A 7632-nucleotide genomic window follows, 5' to 3' on the forward strand; every position below is an offset into this window, starting at 1 on the left:
CCTTTTCAAAAACAACCTCTTTCTCATTCTTCTTTTCTCCATCTCTATTGAGAAGAAATAGACTTTTCTGGAGGGCAGACCCATGGTCTGGATCTGGGCATTTGAGAGCCTTGAATTCCTAGTGAGTTGCATGAAAGTACTTTTAACATCAGAACAAAGAGTTCTGACACCTAAAGAGAAGAAAGAATAGTAAGAATAGGTTAGCTAATGGGAACAATTCCAAACAATAGATGACTTTGATGCTGTCCATATGATCCTCAATATTAAAAGGATCTGAAAACACATCACAGAGAGAGCAAAGAGGGTCAGGAAAATATAAACTTGGCAACTAGTTTATCTTACAGGTCTGTATATGGCCCAGATTCTAATTCCTAAAAGAACAGGAAATTAAAGATTAAAAATATAGGACCTTAGTCCTAAATGAACTAAGAGAAAATGCTTTGAACCAAGACAGGAATTTAGAAACAAAGAGAGACAAAACAACATCTTGATTATGAGAACTGAGATTTAAAGTGGTGACAGCATAAGAAGAAGAAAGCTAAACAAAACAAGAGGAAGATTTTTAAAACTAGGGCCATTTGGTCAGAGTATTACCAGAAGGAATTATGACTTAAACATGAACCAGTGACATTCCAATTTTAGGCTCTTCATTCTCCAGTAAAAAGACTTATTCTAGAGTCTGGCAAGGGTTTGAACCTAACTATAGAGACTAAGTGGCTCCAGCTAAGAAGATTAGGGAGATACCAGAAAAGAGGGTGCGATAGATAAATATAGTCCTTTTTGTAAGGATGCTAAATAAATCTATAACATTCCTCCTGTGCTGATAGTAGAAAGAATAATATTATAATGTTCTCCCTTATACAGTTTTCTCCTATTCTTGACTAGTCACAATCACAGCAGCCACATTCTACTCTCTATGGTTTTGGAGTATTGGTTGTCTGTATGCTATTTTATATTTCAAAACCTCAGAAAAAAATCAATGAACCTAATTCTATTCTTAGATAAGGGGTAAATTGCTCTCCAGTTAGGAACTATCTCTTTTAAGTGTTTAAGGTTCTTTTCTAAAGCAAACATACTGTGTAAATTGGCCTAGAGAAAGAAACAAAGAATGAATGAATGCACCATGAAATGGGCAACCATTTATACCTCCTCACAATGAAGTAGTTAATCCTAATGATATCCCCATGAGGGATCTCAGTGTAATCATCCCCATTTTTCATATGAGAGCACCAAAGCACTTATTTCTGAAATTAAATTCACTGTTGTCTAAGAAATGTGAGGACATTGGCTCCATAGGAAGAGATTGCTTTCTAGGTGATATAGATAAATACTTTCAATTATATGGTGTGGTGTCCACACAGAGACAGAGGTAGCCTTTCCCCTTTGACATCAGCTAAATATTGTAGGCAGTTAAAACACAATAAAGATGAAAGAAATACAAGGGATTAGTACCTGGAAGATAAAGCTGTTAGCAGAGAATTGTGATGTTTAATTGGAGAATGTCTTTGAGTTTTCCTCTTAATTTATGTTTGATATTTTGTATTGATTAGTAATGACTTTATAGCTTGGAGGTCAGAGTTATAAGGTGATGATGGGGAGAGTATGTAAAGTAATAGATTCTGAGAGTAGTAATAAAGATAAAAAAAATAAAAAGGTCATCAAGAAAGCATTGACAATGCATAGAAAAAAAGCATTTTCATAAGGGGGATACAAAAGGGGCAATTTTGTTACCATTTTTTTCCAATTTAAATGCACTTTGTAAATAAAGTTTACATGATAGAACTTTAGTTTTATAAAGAATCATTTTCCCCTTTTTGTATGTTGAAGAATTAGTGTTTATGATTAATAACTTCATAATTAAAAAATCCTTTAAATGTCTAAATTGATTTTATTAACTTAAGAGTTATAAGAGAAAGTCAGCCCAATTCCAGCAATATTAATAGTATTTAAAAAAGTAGAGCGATGAGGCGGCTAGGTGGCCTAGTGGATAAAGCACCGCCCTGGAGTCAGGAGTACCTGGGTTCAAATCCAGTCTCAGACACTAATAATTACCTAGCTGTGTGGCCTTGGGCAAGCCACTTAACCCCATTTGCCTTGCAAAAACCTAAAAACAATAGTGATTCAGCATAAAAGAATATAAGAATATTTTATATGATTCTATTCAGTGAAAAAGAGAAGAGACAGCATGGCATATAGATAGAGACTGTCTTTAAAATCTTTAATATGGGGGACATCTAGGTGACACAGTAGATAGAGTAATGGCCTTGGAGTCAGGAAGACCTGAGTTCAAATCTGATCTCAGACATTTAATAACTGCCTAACTGTATGACCTTGGACAAGTCACTTAATCCCATTGTCTTGAATAAAAAAAAAAATTAAAAACCCTTTAACATTTACTGTCTGTTTCTTAGCAAGTCTCAATTCTCATTCCTGCCAAAACATTGTGATGGATTGCCACTTGACATCATAGAACAACAAAACAACCATTCTAGGTTCACAATTTTTATTTTCTCTAAAAATAAAATAAACTAATCTTTTGATCTCTTTATTGGCTGCTTATGATCTCATAAAATTTAATTTGCAATTTAGGTGATTTATTTACTCTCTGCTATCTTTGCTTTGTCACCTACTCAACTTCTTTCCTGGGGATTAATGATTTGCAATACATCTCACCATACCTCACTCCCACCTTTTTCTATGGTGTTTAATGGGGAGAATTGTCCATTGATAGCATAACTCAGGTGCCACCTTAACATATATGGCAACTAAGTGATGGTGTGGATAGAGTATTAGGCCTGAAATCAGAACGACTAATCAGAACTTCTAAAAGAAGTTGGAGAAGGAAATAGCAAACCATTCTGGTATCTTTGTCAAAAAAAAAATCCCAAATAGTTTCACAGAGTAAGACATGACGGAAATGACAGAACACTAACTTCTTACATATGTACTCTCATTTGGTAGTATTCTCTATCTTAAAATTGTCTTAAAATTAGTCAATTGAATTGAAATTTTGCATCTTTATTTTCCTTCTTCCTTTCGTGCTCAGGTATAGAACTTAGTGAAGATGATTGAAATAAATACTTCCTTAAATTATAACTATTGACAACATAATTGTTATCGGACTTTGACTTCTGTTTTTTCTGGGTTATATTACTGTTGATGGAATTGAAAACATGTTTTGCCCTGTGTTTTGCTCTTTCTCCAAACATGAACTCATAGCAGCAATATTTACCCAAATCTGTCCTTCCCTGAGACAGTGATTTATGGCCCATCATCTCTTTGTCTTCTGGCTGCCAAGGGCATCCTATCGCTCAAAGCAGAACTCAACTAAATGACTTATGACAGGACTCTTATTTAAGTGGGGGGAAGGAGAAGTCAAAAGGTTGCATTCTAACAGAGATGCTATGAATTACCAAGTCATTTGTTTCTAAGTATGCAGTGTCTGCAAGTCTTTTAGATCTATGGGGTGAAAATAAAAGGTTTATAAGACTTAATATATAAAAGAAAAGACAATTTTGTTTTTCTCTCAGTCAAGCTAAACTCTTTTCACCAGTCACAGGTAGAGTAAATACCTAGAATCCCTAGCAGCCATATACTATTTCTTTGGGTTGAAATAATCTTTATGAAATCATGCAATACTGAGATATCTTAAACTGAAATTATAAATTAATTTCCCTCTGAAAAAAAGGAATTTAAAATTAGGGAATGCTGTATAATTCAACTTCCTCTTACATGTGAATAAGCCTTTTTAATTTTGTTCCCAGATTATAAATGTCCTCATTTTCCCATTAACCTTTGTGTTTTTCTTTTGACCAAATTCACATTTTCCTTACAAGTGATTATGTGGGAGAATGGTGTAAAGAAAGATATGGATTTAGCCAATTATGTTTTTCATGATCTGTCAAGATTGATTCATTTTAATATGCCTGTGTTAGTTCTTCCTGAACTTAGGGCAGTGTTCTTTCATTTCCAGCAGCAAAGTTATTTTTTGCAAATACAAACTCTTATGACTACCCCCCTCTCCCCATCTTTTCTATCTATCAAATACTTATCTTTGGGGATTAATCTTAGCTTCACTTTCAAAGGATGAGAGTATCTAGAACTAGATTTTAATTTCAGCTTTGCTCCTATTTAGTGTGGTGATTAATTTCTTTGGGCTTTAGTTTAATTATTGGTAAGATGAGAAGGGACAGACAAGCTGATCCCCAAGGCTTTTTTACCATTCTTCAATTTTAAAACCCCAATGTAGGAATGGTACTCTTCTTTCTCTTTCCTAGCAAAAATAAGTATAAGTTCTGAAATCTCAGTTTTTTTTTATTCAATTGTCCTAAAAAAAACCCTTTAATTTCATTTTACTTGTGAAGGAATTTAATCCTTAAAGGTGATGCTATGATTTAAGAGATTCTAAGAGAAATCTCACTGTTTAAAGAGGCAAATTTTATCAGTTGATTGCAAATACTGTGATCCTTATAGATCATTTAATCTTTGGTATTATCAGTGCAGGACTTTATTGCTATTGATACATTTTTCAGTTGATCAGTTTGTTTGATTTTTTGGTTTTTTCAAGGCAATAGGGGTTAAGTGGCTTACCCAAGGCCACACAACTAGGTAATTATTAAGTGTCTGAGGCGGATTTTAACTCAGGTACTCCTGACTCCAGGGCTGGTGCTCTATCCACTGCACCACCTAGCTGCCCAATCAGTTTTCATAATACTATTTTTATATCGACTGTATATAACTCATCAATAGTAATATACTGCCTCCTACTGATGAGAGCAGATAGAATGGTACAGTGTATAGAATGTTGAATCCAAAGTCTCGAAGACTCATATCCCTGAATTACAATCTGATCACAGACATTTGCTAACCATTTGACCCTGGGCAAGTCACTTTACCCTGTTTCCCTTTCTTCAGCTTATCCATTTTAAAAGTGAGCTGAAAGCTCAGCTAGATGGTGCAGTGGATAGAGCACCAGCCCTGCAGTCAAGAGGACCTGAGTTCAAATCCAACTTCAGACACTTAATAATTGCCTAGCTATATGACCCTGGGTAACTCACTTAATCCCATTGCCTTAAATAAATAAAAATTAAAAATAGTGAGCTGGGGGGGGGGGGGCAAAGCCATAATTGGTGTCTTAGGCACTCTCTCATAAAACTTATAAGCTAAGGACTCTAACTAAATTTTAGAGAGAAAGAGCCCACAGAGGGACCCAATGAGGCAGTTCACCTACTCAAGGTAACCTGGAAAAGAGCATAAAGGCTCTGCTCCCCGGGGTTGGAGGGGCGGCCCGCCAGAGGGGTGGCCCACGAGAGCGAAAGAACTTCAGCTTCCCGGAGGCAGCCCCAGGGTGCTGGAAGCTGCAGCTCACAGCAGCAGTGGAGTTTCCTGACCTATGCCCCGGGGAGCATCGGGCATAACCTGGGGAACTTCAGGAGTACCTCTGCCAGAGCAAGCACGTGAAGCCCAGCCCTCAGGGCACACAGAGAGCAGCATAGCCAGCTCAGCAGAGTCCCAGGAAACAGAAGCTGGCAGAGAAGGTAAGCAAAAACCCCTAGGGCATGAGTCCATTAAACCTAGGAAGGGGAGTGAAGAGAGAGAGACTGCAGAGCTCTGTCCTCTACCCCTGGAACAGGACTCTGGTGTTCTGACCACATTCAGATCCTGATCACAGTCTAGGCACCCCCAATAGAACAGAAGGGGCCCCCTCCACTTCAGCCCCATGGCAGAGGGGGACACATATGGTCATTCACAGACCAAGAGGGAGGACAGAGCCTCACACACTGAGACCCTTGTGGGAGTGTCACAAAAGCTCAGGAAGCACCCCAAAACCAGGCTCAGGCTGGCAAAATGAGCAAGCAGAGAAATAAAAGGAACACCATTGAGAAATATTTTGCATATGAGCCCAAGAAGGATCAAAATACTCAGTCTGAAGATGAGGAAGCACAAGCTCCTGTATCTAAAGACTCCAAGAAAAACAGAAATTGGGCTCAGGCTATGACAGAGCTCAAAAAAGACTTTGAAAATCAAATGAGGGAGTTAGAAGAAAAAGTGGGAAAAGAAATGAGAGAGATGTAGGAAAAACATGAAAATGAAGTAAGCAGCCTAGTCAAGGAAATCCAAAAAAAAATGCTGAAGAGAATAGCATGCTAAAAACCAGATTAGGTCAAATGGATATAACAGTTCAAAAAGTTATTGAGGGGAAGAATGCTTTAAAAAGCAGAATTGGCCAGATGGAAAAAGAGTTGAGAAAGCTCTCTGAGTTAAACAAATCCTTCAGACAAAGAAGAGAACTCAGGGAGATTGATGAATTTATGAGAAACCAGGACTCAATACTTCAAAACTAAAAAAATGAAGAATTAAAAGAAAATGTGAAACATCACATTGAAAAAACAACTGATATAGAAAACAGATTTAGGAAAGATAATTTAAAAATTATTGGAATACCTGAAAGTCATGATCAGGAAAAGAGCCTTGACATCATTTTCAAAGAATTACTACAGGAAAATATCCCTGATATTCTAGAAGCAGAGGGAAAAATAGAAATGGAGAGAATCCACTGATTCCCCCAAGAAAGAGATCCCAAAAAACCAACCCCCAGGAATATTATAGCCAAGTTCCAGAACTCCCAAGTCAAAGAGAAAATATTACAAGCAGCCAGAAGGGCACAGTTCAAATATCATTGAGCTGCAGTCAGGATCACACAGGATTTAGCAGCAACTACATTGGAAGCTCATAGAGCTTGAAATATAATATACCCGAAGGCAAAGGAGCTTACAATGCAGCCAAAAATCAACTACCCAGCAAGGGTGAATGTCATCTTCCAGGGGAAAAGATGGACTTTCAATGGACCAGGGGAATTTCAAATGTTCCTGTTGGAATAGCCAGAGCTGAACAGAAGGTTTGATCTTCAGACACAGGACTCAGGTGAAGCATGGAGACTGGAGGAGAGGGGGGGAAATATGAGAGACTTAATGAGGATGAACTGCATGTATTCCTGCATAGAAAAATGACACTGATAATACTCATATGAACCTTCTCAGTTAATAGAGCAGGTAGAGGGAGCTTTTATAGTTGAAGCACAGGAGAAAGCTGAATTTGAAGATAAAACATGGTATAAAAATGGAGTCAATGGAAAAAAGGGAAATGTAATGGGAGAAAGCCAAAGGAGAGGGGAAATAGGCCAAGATATTTCATATAATAAGATTTTTCTTTATTACAATGAGCTATTGCAATGATATTGAAGGGGGGAAGGCAAGGGGAAATGAGAGAATCTTTGCTCTCATCAGAGGTGGCTAGGAGAGGAAACAGCATATATACTCAATGGGGTATAGACATCTGGAGGAAGAAGGGGGGAGACAGGGGGAAGGGGGGGGATGTGAGTGATGGAGGAGAGGATGGACCATCGGGGGAGAGTGATCAGATATAACACATTTCCTTTTTTTTCTTCTTGCAAGTTCCTGGGATTGGAAGGCCTGTCTGGGACCATAGGGCCAGGTGGATGCTGGGCCTAAGGGGTGGTATGGGGGCTCAGGGCCTCTTGGCCCCAGAGCCAGGGATCTGTGTGCTGTTCCACTCAGCTACCCTACAGCAGAGTTAGAGTGAAAGGAGAGAGAAAATATAGTACATGGTAAT

The sequence above is a fragment of the Macrotis lagotis genome, chromosome 1 (assembly GCF_037893015.1).
Source record: "Macrotis lagotis isolate mMagLag1 chromosome 1, bilby.v1.9.chrom.fasta, whole genome shotgun sequence".
NCBI classification, from domain to species: Eukaryota; Metazoa; Chordata; class Mammalia; order Peramelemorphia; family Peramelidae; genus Macrotis; species Macrotis lagotis.